The following is an 18,036-nucleotide window of genomic DNA, read 5'->3' on the forward strand; positions in this document are numbered from 1 at the left end:
TAATCAGTAACTAATTACTGATTACTTCCCCAAAAAAGTAATCCAGTTACTTTACTGATTACTTATTTTCAAAAGTAATTAATTACTTAGTTACTTAGTTACTTTTTTAAAACACGATTTACAACCTGAATAGGTGATAAAGTGATAGATCTTTCAGCCCAATTCTACTTTTTCTACATAATCCATCATACAAAATGTAATCAAATGGAAAAGTCTCTTTTTTAACTTGTTTTATTAGTTTTAATCTTTTAACTTTATGCATCAAGTAAAAATTAAACTATAAGCAACATTCTCTGACTTGAATAAATTAGTTTAACATTTAAACCTTTTTTCTACACATTCCAGCACATAAAATAAAATATTTTTTGTGTTTACACTCAGTCTTTCAAATAGATGCAAGTAAAACACAGCAGAAAATAAATAAAGTCAAAGACTCAGCGGTCCTGTTGCTCTATTTTCACCTGTAAAGCAGGAGTGCGGTAGGCGGAGGTTTACCCTGGTGCAGGTGTGCCGCGGTCTGTGAGTTTCCCATTACGTCGTAGCTACTCGGTGCTTGCTCGGAAGTTTAGGGGTTTTTTCGCTGTAAAAAGAAGTTTTCTTCCCACGCACAATGGACGCTAATGTTTTTGTCACTTTTTATGGAATCAAACTCAAAGTAAGGTCAGTACTTCCACGCTTTAAACGCTGCACGCTCATACTCTCTCCCACAATCGATATGTGATCCACTGTTGATCTGCACACAGCTGTTGTCACGAACGTCGCACTCGCTTACGTCACTGTCGTGAGACATTCTCGCAAAAAATCACGGTTTTAGTAATGCAGTAACGCAGCGTTCCTACGGGAAAGTAACGGTAATCTAATTACCATTTTTGCAATAGTAATCCCTTACTTTACTCGTTACTTGAAAAAAGTAATCAGATTACAGTAACGCGTTACAAGTAACGCGTTACTGCCCATCTCTGAATAGATCAGACAACGCCATTCTGATCTCAGTTAAATTTATTAAGTTCCTGGCACAATGACACGAACACAAAAACACACAGACCTAGAAGGTGTACACATAACAGCTATGCACTTGTTGTTAAAGATTTCATAATTTAGCATCAGTCAGTGTTTTCTTGTGCACAATAATGAAAGTCAAAAATGAATAAATGCATGAATTAAGAACTTCCCTGATTAATTTAAATACAAGAAATATACATTTTATGTTCCTCGATTTCACTCCTCAAACCTACGTGCCTGGCTTCAAACAATAATCATTGTTCATTTGATCTGAGTAGGTGAACTGCCTTTTAACTGTGTTCTAGCCAAGCGTGTGCTGCCAATGCATTTGGATGCTGTTTCCTATCATTATAGTCAGCACACAGGCAAAAATTGTTTATGCATATCCAGTGATCTCCTATATGAGCCACCTCTTTGCAACAGGTGTAAGGAAAAACTGTCTTTTAGCAGCTTAGTGCAGAACAGTAACAGAGTTATAGATCAGTGGGACACGATATATATATATATATATCTGTGTGTGTGTGTGTTTAGAGAGAGAGAGAGAGAGAGAGAGAGAGAGAGAGAGAGAGAGATTAAAAAAAACATAACCCACACAGTTCACTCCAAGGACCACACAGTCCTTGGAGTGAACTGGCACTAGAGGACACTGAAGGAGCTTCATGTTGATTTGTGGTGCCAGAAAATGACTAGAAAGTGTGGAAAGAAGAGGAGGTTAACCCGCGGTATTGTGATAGTTTTCTGTGTCTACTTCAGGACATATTACAGTAGCTGAGAAGGAAAGTGACAGATGGTAGAAAATTCATTCCTATAAATTAAAGGCATCCAAATGGTTAGTTTTAACAGGCTGCATAGCAGCTTCATAAAACTGGTTTAAAAAAGAAAATTCTGACTTTTGTACTCTCCTCATTTCTGCACAAAATAAACTTTATCAACACGCAGACAGTCTTCGCACCAGTAATACAATGTACGTGACCCTTTGAAAGTGGAACAGGACGAGTGTAAATCTGGGACAGCTTAGATGCCCTTCATTGAAAGCTGGCCCAAAAAATAACACGGTGCAGAGATTATCAGAATGCAAATGTTATAGGATGCTGTAGGAGGAACACTGAGACTGAGAAAACTTTTGGTATATTCGAATTTTGTGAAGTGCACTGGTAGTACCTGTGCCTGGCTATAAAGACAAGCTAATGTCCTGTGAATATAAATAATTTACTATAGTTTAATGTATACTCCAGCCTTGCTAGTACCAGGGTGGATCCCCTTTTGCTTTCAGAACTAACTGAATTTGTGGCACTGATTCAGTAGGGTGTCAGAAACATTCCTCAGAGAGTGTGGTATATATTTCCATGGTAGTGTCACACACTTGGTTTGTCGATTGCACATCAATGACATAACACTGATATAAAGCAGGATGGCTCGATGCTTTCATGTTGTTTATACCAAAGTTTGATCCTACCCTGTGAATGATGCAGCAGAGGCTGAAACTCGCCAGATCAGGCAACACTTTTCCAATCTTCAATCAATTTCCCAATTTTGGTCAGCCCAAGTAAATTATAGTCTCAGTTTCCTATCCTTAGCTCACAGACCACACAGTGTAATCTTCTAAATACTTTGTAAAAATTATTATTTGAGCTACTGTTGCCTTTCTATCAGCTCAAAGCAGTCTGGCCACAACAATGAGGCATAATATTAGGATCACCAGCCTAATAATGTGTTGGTCCCCCTTTTGCTGCCAAAACAGGCCTGACCCATGGGCTCCACTCAACCCCCGAAGGTATGATGTCGTATTCGGCAGAAAGATGTTAGGAACAGATCCTTTAAGTCTTGTAAGTTGGGGAGTGGAGCCCCCATAGTCCACAGACTTGCTTGTTCAGCACATCCCATAGACGCTCAATTGGAATGAGATCTGGGGAATTTTGAGGTCAAGTCAACACCTCAAGTACATTATTGTCCTCTTCAAACCATTCTTGAACCATTTTTGCTTTGTGGCAGGCCTCATTATCCTGCTAAAAGAGGCTATCAGAGAATAATGTTTCCATGAAAGGGTGCACTTGGTCTGCAACAATGCTTAGAAAGGTTGCACGTGTCACAGTAACATCCACATGGATGGCAGGATCCAAGGCTTCCCAGCGGAATATTGCCCAAAGTTTCACAATGCCTTTGCACGCTTGTCTTTCTCCCACAGTGCATCCTGGTGCCAAGACTTCCCCAGGTAAGCTACACACACACACACACACACACACACACACACACACACACACACACACACACACACACATCCACATGTTGTAAAACATGCTTCATGAGATCAGGCCACCTTCTTCCATTGCTCCATGGTCCAGTTCTGATGCTCACATGTCCATTGTTGGTGGTTTTGGTAGTGGACAGATGGGACCCTGACTGGTCTGCAGCAATGCAGCCTTATACACAACAAACTGCAATACTCTGTGCATTCTGACATCGTTCTATCAGAACCAGCAGTAACTTTTTGGGCAATTTGAACTACAAAAGCTTGTATCTTGGATCAGTAAGCCTTGGCCACCCATGACCCTGTCACTGGTTCCTCACCATTCCTCTTTTGGACCACTTTTGATAAGTACTGACTAATGCAGACCAGGAACACACCACAAGAGCTATAGTTTTGGAGAAGCTCTGACCCAGTCATCCAACCATCATAATTTGGCCCTTGTCAAAAGGATAAAATGTTCACTTGCTCCCTAATGTATCCCACCCACTAACAGGTGCCAGGATGAAGAGATAATCAGTGTTATTCACTTTGCCTGTTACCTTGGGCATAAAAAAAAATGAAATAAATAAAATTGTCTAGATAATTGTAACAACAGTATAATTTGCAGTGTGTGTGTGTGTGTGTGTGTGTGTGTGTGTGTGTGTGTGTGTGTGTGTGTGTGTTACAGACACACACAGAGAGTGCAAGAGGAAGTACTAAAGCTGGATTTCATATCACCTGACGGTGACAAACAGGAGTGCTTTTATCTTTATCTTTTGTGTTAGACTGTGTATATGAGTCATAAAAGTAAAGAGGTAGTGATTCACCAGAGGTTAGGATCAACGATCCATCCAGGAGACAACAGCGGATGTTTGATACTGAAGAGGACAACATGAAAGCCTATAGTAGGTTTAGTCTTCCTATAGTGACAAAAAATGGATGAGGCAAAAAAAGCAAAGAGAGCCAAAGATAGACCATAACTCCAAATACTAAAGTATAACCTAATACTATGGGAAACATGACAGAGAATACAAATAGTAATGTACAGTACTTAGCAAGGGAAACAATGTTTACATTACACCTAATGTCAAAAAAAAAGATTTATTTTCGTGTTACTTTATGTGACTACTGATTTACTGAATTCAGACTTTGTGATGCTGCTTTGTTACAGACGTATTCATCCAAAAGCTGCAATCCCTTTCATTCTTATTACACTATAGCTTGTCATTTTGTTTACTCTTCATTGTTTTTTAAGCCTCTCAACACATGCCTATAATGTACATAAAGTTTTTTTAATGGTCAAGTTGTGGTGTGTTTAAAAATAGCAGAAAAATAAACTTTTTGACAGCAAAACAATGGTTTCGGAGTGCGCCTAAAAAGGAGCGGTAACGGTTAGTTGGTGAGTAAACCCAGACAGCTGTAGCTCTCACAGAGATGGCATATCGATTTTATTGTCAATTAAACTGGATGGATCCATAGAGCATTGCAGAACCCCAGAAAATATGTGTGTAAGCCTATTTGTAAGTAAAAGGATCAGTATAGTCTGACATCTTGACTATCTAATTTAGAAGAAGTTTTGAGCAAAACTTGAGTAACGTTTCTAACAGAAAGATGGTGTCAATTAACACATTTTCAGCTAAATCATTAAACTTAAAAAAATCTGCAAAAACATTTCTTTAAATATCAAAATGACATTAACACAATTAAATCTTCAGTCTTATTCCAAGTTTATTCTCCAAATGAAAAACTGTCTCAAACATGCAATCTTATGGAGTTGATTTTAGCCTCAGGAGTGCCACCTGCTCATGAGAAGGTGTGTTTGTGTGTTTTCATCATTATATTAATGCCGTATAAGATTATCCATTATGCTGTGTTTGTGGTGAAATTTCAGTCACGTGTTAGCAAAAAATTAAAAAATGTGTCTGTGAAGGTTCTCAGACATCCAGGTCATCGTTGTCTAAGGAGCTTGAAAAGAAAAACGTCTGGACTTCTTTAAGTATTCTTGAAGACGTTTCACCTCTCATCCAAGAAGCTTCTTCAGCTCTAAGCACAGTTGGTGGAGACTCCTAGATTTGAAGCCCTATGGAGTGTCTCTATCTACCTAATCACACGAGCCAAGGTGTGAAAACGGGTGTGGGTCACAATCAGCCAAGGTTTTGGGTGAACCCACTGTGAAACCTAGCCCCACCCTATCATGTGATTTATTGAGGTCGAATGGCCCAGGATGTGAGTGGGCGTTAAGGCGTTTGTTTATATTATTTGTTTATATTTGGCTTTACCTCCCTGAACTTCTGCATTTCGCATATGCACACGAAAGGAAGAGCACTCCTCTTTGCCATTTCATCTGCACACAGAATATGATACCTAATGATTAAGTCTGCAGCTGCATGAAAGGCAGAGCTTGAATGGAAGGGGGGTTGCAAAGCAGCTTGCAGACTTGCAGCTTGCCCTGTGGGAAGGCTAAAGCATCTTTAAAAGGATACATTTGGATACGTTGAAGGCTATCAGCTGAGCTGGACTTTGTGGAATACGTGAATTAACATAAATGCTAATGTGACCCATTTTTTGTGTTACTTGGGAATTAAGACAGGAAATTAATTTGCCATTCCCAAGGTGCAACATTACAACTTGGATTGGGCCACATCAGTTGAACTCAGTTCTGCTTAATATGATTTTTTCTCTTCATAAGCTTAGTGGTGCAAGTGTCTCCAGAAGCACAATTCCCCTTTGGGGTTACATCAGGAGGAGCATCTCTGTGTACAAGCTACCCACTGGGGTGATCACTTGTGGCAAGTGAGCAGCTGAAAGAAGTCAAAGGTAAGCGTCTTCCAGCTGATTTTGGACCGCTATGACATTTTGTTTGTATCTAAGTAAAAATTCAAAGTACAAGAAAGCTTGTAAATTCTCTTAAATTATGCTTGTCACATATATCTGTTTGGATCTATTCTATTAGATTGGTTTGGACCTATAAATAAATTTAAAGCAGTCAGTCTGCCCTTGTTGTTGTATTTCTGCATTATTAACATGCAAAAATGAATTTTCCCTGTAGAAGCCAAAACACATAGAATTTCATTATTTGAGCTATTATAGTCATATTATGGCTTGAATATCATTAAAAATATTTTTATTATAGCAAGTAACATGTAAAACTACTAATATTTAAACTTTTCTGGTCCTCCTCCTACCCTAAATTGTCTTTTTAAATTTCAAGCAAAAGGAAAATTTTAAGTGAACCTAAAAACTGTTTTTCTACAGTGTATTATGTTACACTTGTTTGACATTTTTAACTTAGAAGCTTTCAGTCAGCAAATTACAGGCTCTGAGATAATGTGAGCTAACTATTTCCCTGAGCTGCTGAAGTAACGGAAATAGACATCTTTCAAGAAGTAGTCCATCTTGAAACACTGACCACTAATGGCCTGATAGGTTGCTGCTGTGAGAGCAGGGAGTGCAGCTTTCTGTGAAATCAAACATGACCCCTGCAGTCATTTTCATAGCAAGTGACAAATTCTCATGGTTTAAAATTACAGCTTTCATCTGGAGGGCCCAACCCTAGGAATCAGCTCTAATTATACCGACAGCCTGACTGCAGATTAGTTGAAGGAGGAGGGATACAGCAATGAAAAAAATACAAGGCCGGGAGGAAGTGAGGAAAGCAAAAGAGTCAAGACCAGAAAATATTTGAAATCAAGGGCCTGGAAAGAGAGCCAGGAAAACAGACTGAAAACAGACATAAACTTTGGGTGACTGAGGTTAGAAATCATCATGAAAAAAAAAAAAAAAACTTGAACAACATTGCAAGGCCTGAAACAACGTGGTGGGTTGTCTCCGCTGCTGGAGAAATGATGTGGAAAACGATAAACAGAAAAAGAGGACAGACTGACAGAGGCGTGTCATTTCCTGAGTGAAAAAAATCTCACACTGATTGCGTTCCCTTTCAAATAATCTCGCCTGTAAATCCAGCAGGATTACCAGTGATACAGCATTAATGTTCTGGGTTGCTTTAATTCCAGTGTAAAGCGAAAACCCAGCAGCATGAAAACTAACAAGAGGATTTAATGAAAGAAGCGACCCGTACCATGAAATGAAGACTGACTTAGAATAACTTCTATCTGTAGAAATGAAAATAGATTTTTTCAGCATAGTTTAACAAACTGCACTGTTACTTCTAACTTCCATTTGGCTGTTTTCATGTTTTGACACTTGAGGAACTGAAATAGAAAGCTAGCACGGCACGTAAACTCAAAACAAGACTCATATTGGATCCTGGAGTTGATAAATCAAAGTAGTAAGGAAGAATATCTGAATAAATGTGGACACGTGTCTGTTAGGTCAGCCAATATGTGAAAAAGAAAGTTTTCACAGCTCTCTGTGCAGTAATTGGAAACACTAAGTGCACCACTCGTGCTTCGGAATTAGGAATTAAGAGGTTAAGTAGTAGCATTGTGCTGCTAGTAACATGCACTGTATTTTTTAATCATCAGCAAGTGTGACCACCTCTCTAAAGGCACAAGTTTTTTGCAGCTTGGTAGTTTGGACCATTCAGGTTTGTGCCACAATCTTCACAGGAGTGGATATCAAAGCAAATTTATCCAAAGGTCAGACTGTGTAATACTCAGAGAAACTAAAACAAAACAAATGTTACGTTTGAGACTCTACAGGCCCCAGTTAGTATGTTAAATTTTAAAGGTCATGACGGCACAATTGGAAAGACACTAAAAAAAGCATGGCTTGTTTCCAAACGAAAGCCTCGCCTCTCTAAAAAGAACATGGCAGTATGGACAGGTTAGACTAAAGTGGAGATGTTTGGTCATAATATACTGCACCATGTTTAGCAAAAAATAAACACACCTTATACCGTATAACGATTCTCAAGCACGGCGGCGGAGGGGTGATGATTTGGGCTTGTTTTGCAGCCACAGGACCCAGATTCTTTGCAGTGCCTAAATCAAAAAAGAACTCATCTGTACAGCAAAATATTCTAGAGTCAAATATGAGGAAATCTGTCCAACAGCTAAAGCTTAGCCAAAACTGGGTCACACAACAGGACAATGCCATGCACAAACAAAACAATTAAGGTGCTACAATGTTCGAGTTAAAGTTCAGAGTTCAGGATAATTACGATGCTGTGATGGGATCTCAAGAGAGTGTGCATAATTGAATGACTGCAAACCTCAATGAACTGAAGCAATTTCAAAAGACTGAGAAAGTCATACAGAAAAAGTTATTGGTGCTAAAGGTGGTTCTGCAAGCTACTGATTAATGAGATGTACTTAGCTTATGACAGGACTGTATAGAGTCCTATGAAAACGTTTTTTTTTTCTCACAAAATATTTGGGTGAGCGGTCCTGATATATTCGAATATCGAAAACTGCATATTTTCATAAATGACATCCTCAACGGACCACTGTCTTCTGGACTGCTGACAGGGTGTTCACAACTGTTTTCATTATAGGCCATCAGCAGTCCATTTCAGCCTGAAACTGTCTGAGTGCAGTTCATTCAACCTTTTGCTGCACGCTGCGATCAGTGACTTGTTCACTTCTTCTGGACTTAATGAGCGGAAGCACGAACAGAAGTGTAATGTATGTAACCTTCATTGTGTGACCGCCATTTTTGTTTAACTAAACTCAGTATAAGAATGTGAAGCTGTTTCGGTGCTCATGCAATAACATGCAACACTAGCTCTGCACTTCAGCCTCGCTTTTTTTTAAACTATTACTGCAGTAGTATTAATAAAGGTATTATAAGAGTAAGGGTCTTTTAATGATGGCATAAGAGTCCTAGGACCTTGTTTTTTTCCAAGAGTTCTTACAATTCAAGGTTTCTAATAAGGTCTTAAATAATCAGGCCCCATCTTAATGACCTTGTAGTACCATATCACCCTATTAGAGCACTTCGCTCTCACTCTGCAGGCCTACTTGTTGTTCCTAGAGTATTTAAAAGTAGAATGGGAGGGAGAGCCTTCAGTTTTCAGCCCCCTCTTCTGTGGAACCAGCTTCCAGTTTGGATTCGGGAGACAGACACTATCTCTACTTTCAAGATTAGGCTTAAAACTTTCCTCTTTGCTAAAGCATACAGTTAGGGCTGGACCAGGTGACCCTGAATCCTCCCTTAGTTATGCTGCAATAGACATAGGCTGCCGGGGATTCCCATGATGCATTGAGTTTTTCCTTTCCAGTCACCTTTCTCACTCACTATGTGTTAATAGACCTCTCTGCATTGAATCATATCTGTTATTAACCTCTGTCTCTCTTCCACAGCATGTCTTTTATCCTGTCTTCCTTCTCTCACCCCAACCGGTTGCAGCAGATGGCCCCGCCCCTCCCTGAGTCTGGTTCTGCCGGAGGTTTCTTCCTGTTAAAAGGGAGTTTTTCCTTCCCACTGTCGCCAAAGTGCTTGCTCATAGGGGGTCATATGATTGTTGGGTTTTTCTCTGTATCTATGAAGCGCCTTGAGGCGACTTTTGTTGTGATTTGGCGCTATATAAATAAAATTGAATTGAATTAATACTATATACCTTCCTGGCAAATCACAGAACTCAAATATGAAATGATTCAATTCTACTCTTTAGCTTGAATGGCGACTGTGAGGTGGCACGTTTTATCTAACAAAGTCTGCTCATTTTTCTTCTTAGAGATCAACACCTGATTTTGACTTGTGGGTCTGTTTCTTTAAACTTTTCACAGCTTTTAAAAACATAGTCTGTAGTTAAAATACTGCAGCAGCTAACTCACCACCTTACATTGTTGTCTTATTTACTGCAAAACAATCAGACAATGTGATCTCTCAAACCAATCAGCTGCTTTGCTAAATCAGTCAGTTTGTCTGAGTAATTTTTTCCATCAGATAAAAATGTTTCCTATAACACCTCTATGACACTTAGATTACTGTGCTTACAACATGCTGACTCACTTTGCATATTTATGTATCTGATGACAGTTCCTACAGCTTTCCCAACTGATCTGTTCTCTGTTTTGTGTTACTAATAAAATATAATTAAACTAGTAGTTTAATTATATGTAATATTTCACTTTTGAGTGGTTCGCTGGTAATTCAGCAATAATATATAGCTGATATTAAATATCTGCTAAATATAGCCTATATTTGTGCATGTGTGTGCATGCGTGTGTTTTTTTAATAACATTTCCACCCTAATGTAATGGAGCCCTCTTTGACAAGCAGCACTCCCCGTTTCTGTCATCAAGACTGCTGTGATGGCCTTTCCACCGATCACAGCTGAAATTTAATTTTATTATTACGAGATTTAATGCTTCACTAAAATCTCTCCCCATAAGTTTTGTTTGTCTCAAGTCTTATACCTGTCATATTACTCACATATTTTATCTAGCCTTGTATTATTTATTTTTCTTGTTGTTTTCTTTTTTTAACAGGCACCATGATGGTGTGGTGGTTAGTACAGTCACCCAGTACCAAACTGCATACCAGTTTGAATCCAGTCCGGGGCCTTCTGTGTAAAATGGCCTGCATTTGTATAGCGCTTTACTCAGTCCCTAAGGACCCCAAAGTGCTTTACACTATATTCAGTCATTCACCCATTCACACACACATTCACACACTGGTGATGGCAAGCTACATTGTAGCCACAGCTGCCCAGTGTAGTGCTTACATGTTCTCCCACTGTCTGAGTGGGCTCTCTCTGGGTAATCTAACCCCAATGCATATGGGGTTAGATTGGCTGTAGGTGTAAATGTGATTATGAAAGGTTGTCTATCTCTGTGTTAACCATGTAACAAATTGGTGACACGTGTAGTACGTATCCAGTCTCTCACACTATGACAGGTGTCATAGTGTCACCCCACAGCCCTGAGTCAGTTAATGTGTTCTGTAAAACACCTTTGTAACTATTTTTTGAAAAGTGCTATACAATTAAAGCTTTATCATTGTGTTACTATAGTTTTTATTTCTGCTATTGTCGGCTTTTGATAATCAAAGACAATAAAGCACTGTGCAGCCTTGTGATTGACAAGTTGCTACATTCGCAGTAAGGTACTCCGCTCTCCTTTTATATACAGTCGATGGACTCACACAGTGACAAATTCATTATGCTTAGAGCATTAATGCATTGGTCTGTAAGTTATGCTCCACTGAGACCTGCTATCAGACTGACTGATCGTGTCTCACAGTGCTTGGGAAATACATTCTATCTGCCAGTAGTTAGCTCTCCTTTATGTCAGAAGTTGAGCTACTTAATGACTAAGGCATGAGGGCTCATCCTGAGATGAGATGGATGAGTGATAGCACAGACAGTCAGTAGCAGTCATTACATTGGCACTGACAGTTCTTTGGTAGAGAAGCAATAATCAAATGAACATAGCTTCCCCTGACATTTGCAGGAGTTTTAGCAAAAATATGTTCTCAGGATGGAGTGCTTTAGAGCCAAATGGTGAACTCTTCTTCACAGACACTGCTTGCTGCACCATCTGCTTAGCTGTAATCCTGCTAGTCAGCCAGCACTTGTGCTGCACAGTACAGTGGACTGCAGAACAAACTATGTAAGGATGACACTATGCTTCCAGTGTTTTTGTGTCTTGGAAAAGTACATGTTGGGACAATAAAGTTTGCATTATATTACATACTAAAAGTGTGAACCATAGCTCTATAGTTCTCAAATGTTCAGCTCTGGGAAGCAGCTGAAGTAGTTACCTTCAGGTGGTTACTCACATGCACTGGAAGACTCAGTCATTTACTTCATTACTGTGCTTTGCTGTCCATATCTTTTGGTAATCCCTGTGCCAGAAAGAAGAAGCTGAGAGAAATAAGCTGTTGGCGTCTCACTGGGTTCCTCTCTACTGACTTTCATTTCATTATATAATCCTAGATTTTACAGTTAAACATTTAATAAGGCTTGTCTCTCTTAGTTACCATTACTACACCTTTACATTCTTTCACAGCAAATATAAAGTTAACACTGAAAGTGGTGGACCATTCACCTCGTGATCTCAGAGGTAGACAAAGACAGAGTTCTCATTTGTATCCAGTGGCCATATCAAATGACAGCTAGAGCTGGTTTCATCAGCTCTAGCTTTAGCTAGTGATGCTCCAAGAGCTTGATAAAAATGTGCATGGATGATTTTTAAGCTAACACATAATTATACAGTAACACGGATGGCTGCATATGAGATGTTTTGCTAAAGTTTAAAGCCAAAGCAGATGCCCATCCCGCTCTTCTATCCTGTGTTATACATGAAAAGACAATATTCATCAAAATGCCACTATAAGCTAAAAAAAAGGGGGCATATTTACTTCCCACAATAAATATTCAACCTGAAACTGACACACAAAACAAACAACGTTCACTTAAGTCCTCATACCTCACAATATATTATAGCTCAATATTTTATAGGTGAAAAATTAATGTGACTCCAACAAGTGAGGCATAAAGCAGCCAGTGATTCTTGAATTTCTATATTCTCTAAATTTAAGAGGAGATTAAACATCTGCACTCGTGCAACATGAACTGATAAACCAGAATTTTATATAATGCCTAAAAAACTGCAAATGAGTTGTCTGTGCCCGTCTGTGCTCGTCTCCTGCCTGAAATAATAGGAGAAAAATCTTTTATCACAATACGGTAAAGCTACTCATTTAAAAATATAATAATCTTCAATTTTTTCTGTTTTTCTATTCAGTGTTATTAAGCAATGCCTGGTTATAAATAGATGGTGGATTCAGTTCTTCATCTTCAGTCACACCCTGATAGTTAAGGTGTATGTGCACCGATGAGTCTGTGTGTGTCTCCTGGTGTGTGTGTGTGTGTGTGTGTGTGTGTGTGTGTGTGTGTCACATTTCTGCTTGACTGTGAGGGGATGGGGGAGAAAATGGTGTGAGGGTGAACGTGAGAGTGGAAACTCCACATGTGTGAGAGTGTCTCTCTGTGGTGAAATGGGGCTACATTCTGTGCTGAAAGACACATTTCATCAGAACGCTGTGGTGGTGAATCTCTTTCATTTTGTTTATCATCTCTCACATCAGTGTTCTAATAAAGGGGGGGGGGGGGGGGGGGACTGCAACAGAGCACACAGGTCTATTTTTCCAACTTGAAATTGACTAATTGACTTTGCTGCTCACTAATCCACCTTAACAGTTGTTGAGGCGGAAATTAATTTAAATGTCGTACTCAAACCTTCTACAGATACCAAAGTACAACATGTTTTCAAATGTGTCCCCCCACTGCAGCGTATGCTCTGTAATACATGAGATCTGTAGGTTTGAGCCTCGTACTTAAGAAGCTTTAAAGAGCGTTCTACATAAATAAATAAATGAAGTCAGGTCCAGCAAATAAATGCTACCATTGTTTAAAAAGAATAACTCTGCAACATCAATGATATTTATTAGGGAGCTAAAAGGTCTTTGGGGTTTTCTTGATTTCCCTGAACAAAACTGTGTTTTTTGCCTTTAAACGCTGCAACAACCTTCAGCTGAGACCGACAAGATCAGGCTTACTCGCCCTGTGAATCCGTTTTTGGCACACTGGAGCTTCATGCAGGTTCATGCAGGTTCATGCAGGTTTTCTACATGTGCGTTTTGTTTTTTGTTCTTTTCTCATCTCACATCTCTTACGTCTTATCGCTCATGTTAAGATCGCATTGGTTTCTCAAAGGGACTTCTATATTTAGTCTATAGCATATTGTTGCCTTATTGTAGCCTACTTTAAATTTCTTCATTTCCTACCGTGTCGCTTAAAATAATCCTAAAGGGACGTAAACTGCGCCAGTGACCTTATCACACTTCGTCGTATCTTTTGTATATATTATTTTAGAATTCTCCGCTGAGCGGTTTAATTTTTATTGCGTACCCCCTTTTACTTGTGTCTTTGTGTTAGTTCTTTTTGTACTTAGAAACATAAACTTTACTAGATGTCTTTGAATCATCGGCTCTGCGCACTCAGATCCATGCGTATTGGTAAGAAACAGTCACCGGTCTACCCAGAGGTTATGTAAGAAAGAAAGAAAGAAAGAAAGAAAGAAAGAAAGAAAGAAAGAAAGAAAGAAAGAAAGAAAGAAAGAAAGAAAGAAAGAAAGACAACAAAACGTACCGTGGATGTTCTTCGTCTGTTGATATTCAGTCTTTCGTTTTTGGAGAAAAGAATAAAAGCTATCCCGGAATGTCTTTGGAGGCGTCCTTTATTTACGCACGTCCAGTACAAACAGTCGGAACTCAGACTGGTTATACTAAAAGTGCATCTGCTTCTGTAGATGTTGCTGCTGTGCGCGCTGAGGGTCCTTCAACTCTTATCTGAAAGGCAGATCCTTCGTGTGGGTATAAACACAGTTAAGGCGGTCGTGTGGTCAGCGTTCAAATCTGATATTTGACACTTTCTCACACTTTCAACGACTTCTTCACAGTCACTGGCAAAGCTGCTCTCTTTTTTTTATTACCAGAGTTAAATCCCCACTATGTCTGAAAAGTGTGAAAACTGCTGTACCGGCGAACCTTCGTTGTATGCGCAAGGATGCAGATCGTTGTGGGGTGTCTCCAGTAATTATTAACCCTCCCGGTGGAAGACACGGGGACTTCCTGGATCTGATGCGAACGATTCTCCACCGGGAAGATTAGAGAAACGTCAACAAGTTGCATTCAAACCTGCGTTTTAAGAAGGTTTAGTTGAGACTGGCTGCATGGCTGCACTGAGAGCGAATTTACCCGCTGCAAGCACAGGCGCGTTTCCAAGTAATTCATTAGACGGTCCGCCCCGTTAGTGTTACAGCATTGGCTAGAGGTGCTCCAGACCGGGTGTAGGGTCCAAGACGGCATCACAGAGTAAACAATATTACTTTGGAGAAAATAAAGAGAAAATCCACATATGGGCTAAATTAAAGACTCACATTTCCACCAAGCTCTTTAAGGACTAAAATTGTAAGAGCATTCTTATATGCTGGCATTCCAGTTGCATGTATTGCCTTAATCAAAATTGGATGATTTTTAAAGCTCTGTGCAAGACTGATGCAGCATGCGTTGGCCTCCCAATTTACAATAAAAATATAACCCTCACTGTAAGTTTGAATTCACTTTTTACATGCTTTGTCATATAACATCATATAAAATTATTTTGTACTGTACCTGAACAAAACTATTTTGCTACTAAACGTTGCTATTTACAAAAAACCCACCAAGTATATTTGAGGTTCATTTAAAATTGAAGAAAAGCACATTCTTGGGAGCCTTGGGTGTTCTTGAAAGAGTGATACACTTTGTTTAAATCATCTTGTGAAAATGCATATGCTTTCAGTTTGTTTCTTTCTAGATTAACTCAGAGGTGTCCAATCAAAGCTATTGCAATTTGTTGCTTCTTACTCTTTACATTCTTGTACCATACACACAAACTGGAAGATGGTCCAGCTTTACGAGCCCCTAAGATTTTTATCAGAACCAATAGTTGTCAAGCTCGAAGTATTCATAGCCTTGCTGCCTCTAGGTGAGTGCATGGTGTAGATTACGCTACAATCTAGTTGGGAGGACTGTGGCTTAAGTGGTAGAGCCTTGGGAAAGATATTGAACCCTGAGGTGACCTTAAGGCATCCATCGGAGTGTGAGTGTGTTTGCAAAAGTTAGAAAAGTAAATAAAAGCACTGCATGAATATGTGTGACTGGGGAGAGCACTTTGAGTGCTCAGCTGAGTAGAAAGGCATTATTTAGGTACCAGTCTATTTACTACTTACCTTCAAATGGAACTCAAAATTCATGATTGTTACATGGAAAACGATTCTCATTTTGGAAACACACCAGAATCAGAAGACTTTTTTTTCTCAAGTTTGCACAAAGTTGATCGCATTTAGAGGCACCACACCTGAGCAGTCAAAGGAGCTTGCAAAGAAAAGATTGCAAGCTCAAAAAGATTGACTACGATGACCTGGATGACTGAGAACCTTCACAGACACACCTGAGCACATAAAAGCTTATATTCTTGACAGTTTTTGTTTTTCTCAGCTCGTAGCTTTCTGTGTTTCTATCTTCTATGTTTGCATATAACATACAGTACCTTATTTCAGTAGAGCTAAATTCCCAATAAAGCTCATCTCATTGGCATATTTTCCTGTCTTGGTTGTCAGAAAATATCACCATTAACTACAAGATAACCTGTTCTGACTTACATGACAGTTTTTCGCGTCGCTCCTTTGCACTGCTAAAACCCCAATTTTATTATTGCAACCTCTTCTAACAAAATCAGGATAAAACAAAGGCTGTGATGTCAACGGCTGTATTTATATTGAAAATGATCAGTCGCTGAGGAAGATGGAAATGACAGGATGATTTATTTGTGCCTGATCAGCTGCGATGCAGTCAACTAAATGTGCTGTGCCTTTCCAATTGGTTACTTCTCTCTGTCATTCACCAAGCTCTTCCAGAAAGGAGTGTGGGCTGGAGCATCTCACTGGGAATGAAAACAGACACTGAGACAGTCTATTTGGAAGCATGCTAAAAGCAAGAGGTATATAAAAGAGACAGAATTGGCTTCTGCGTCTGAAAAGTGAAGCCAATACCTTAAACCTGTATTTTTTCTCATACACAGCCGGAGGTCCAATCCCCTGGTTTGAATTCAATGTGATTGCATACAAGTCTGTTAGAAGAACACTGATCTATTTTTGACTGGCTTTATTAGCACAGGAAGCAGTTTACCAATCATGCTATCATTAAAAGTGCTCATTTCATGTGTCACTGAATTTAACATGTTTATTTTGTAAATTATTTCTTGTAGAGTAAAACAGGACATAAAGGGAGTATAGTTGAGGGCATGCATAATTCACAAATCACTCTCACATCATCACTTGCTTACACTTTACACCACAAACAAATACTATATTACTATCATTTTAAAGGATGTTAAAAATCTGATGGTGAAAACTGGTACAAGCATGAGGTCTTATATATTTACGTATGGTACTGTTTTTGCTTTGTTTTCCACATGGGGCATCAACAGATTACCTGAGCAGCGTGTGATTTCTATCAAAATAAAACTTTAAACTGGTGTGGACAGCTGCAGCATGCAGTTCAGATACCCTCTTGAGCGTGGCTGTGCAGTGATGAGTTTGCAGAAACTTGGTTTACCAGTTTGCAGTGAACTTCCAAAAGTGGAGGTATGCTGAAAGCGTTATTCATCATATATCCACATCTCATCCATTTTTATATTGGCATTGCCAACTCCTGGGAACTTTAGTGGAATTCAGCACAGATGTCAGTAATGAGAAATAAGCAACTGCCATAAGGAAATTATTTGGACCTCGAGGGAAACTTGTGCTTGGATTGATTCAGAGACTGTAGAGAAAACGAGCAGCCAAAGAGGCCACATACATTAAGAGTAGGTTGCGTGACTTGGACTTTGACAGCTTAGCTGAAATTGAAGAGTGCCCCCAAGGAGCAATGCTAGGTGGTCACATTATTTTTAAACAAAGGTGTGATACAGGCTGCTATTGAGAATATAGTAAAAGTATCTGCCTGTTAGCAACTGGTTTCTCTTTAAATTTGCATCTTGCTTAAGCACGTCATGTTAGAGTTGTGGTTTCTTCTGACATCAAGGATTTAGCCTCAAAAGAATTACATGATAAATTGTAGGAACGACATAATTTTACATGAGCCAAACTAATTCACCCAAAGAACAGCCTTGTTAGTTCATTAAGTACTTTGAGTGCACTGCTGTTTCTCTCCCATCTTCTGTATGTTTTATCTTTAATTGAATCAATACCAGCTCTTTGAAAGCAAATTAGCAGACTCTTCATCTACATTAAATGTTAAGGAAGAAATGAAGCATATCACTTGAGCTTGTAGGCTCACATTTGTACATAAAG

The 18,036-nt window shown here is 39.2% G+C and overlaps 1 protein-coding gene across 3 annotated transcripts in view; it reads right to left on the reverse strand.

Moving 5' to 3' along the window:
• htr1d (5-hydroxytryptamine (serotonin) receptor 1D, G protein-coupled) overlaps window positions 1-18,036 on the reverse strand; it is a 61,422-nt gene that overhangs the window by 12,431 nt on the left and 30,955 nt on the right. The window contains exon 1 of one of the 3 annotated variants that reach the window (XM_026152714.1): window positions 14,289-15,032. The exons of 1 other annotated variant lie outside the window; for it this stretch is intronic. The gene's annotated coding sequence lies outside the window, so the exon portion shown is untranslated. Of the gene's footprint in view, window positions 1-8,080; window positions 8,144-14,288; window positions 15,033-18,036 lie in introns of those variants that run through there. One more of the 3 variants, XM_026152715.1, reaches the window with a different exon arrangement.

The sequence above is a fragment of the Astatotilapia calliptera genome, chromosome 19 (assembly GCF_900246225.1).
Source record: "Astatotilapia calliptera chromosome 19, fAstCal1.2, whole genome shotgun sequence".
Taxonomy (NCBI): Eukaryota; Metazoa; Chordata; class Actinopteri; order Cichliformes; family Cichlidae; genus Astatotilapia; species Astatotilapia calliptera.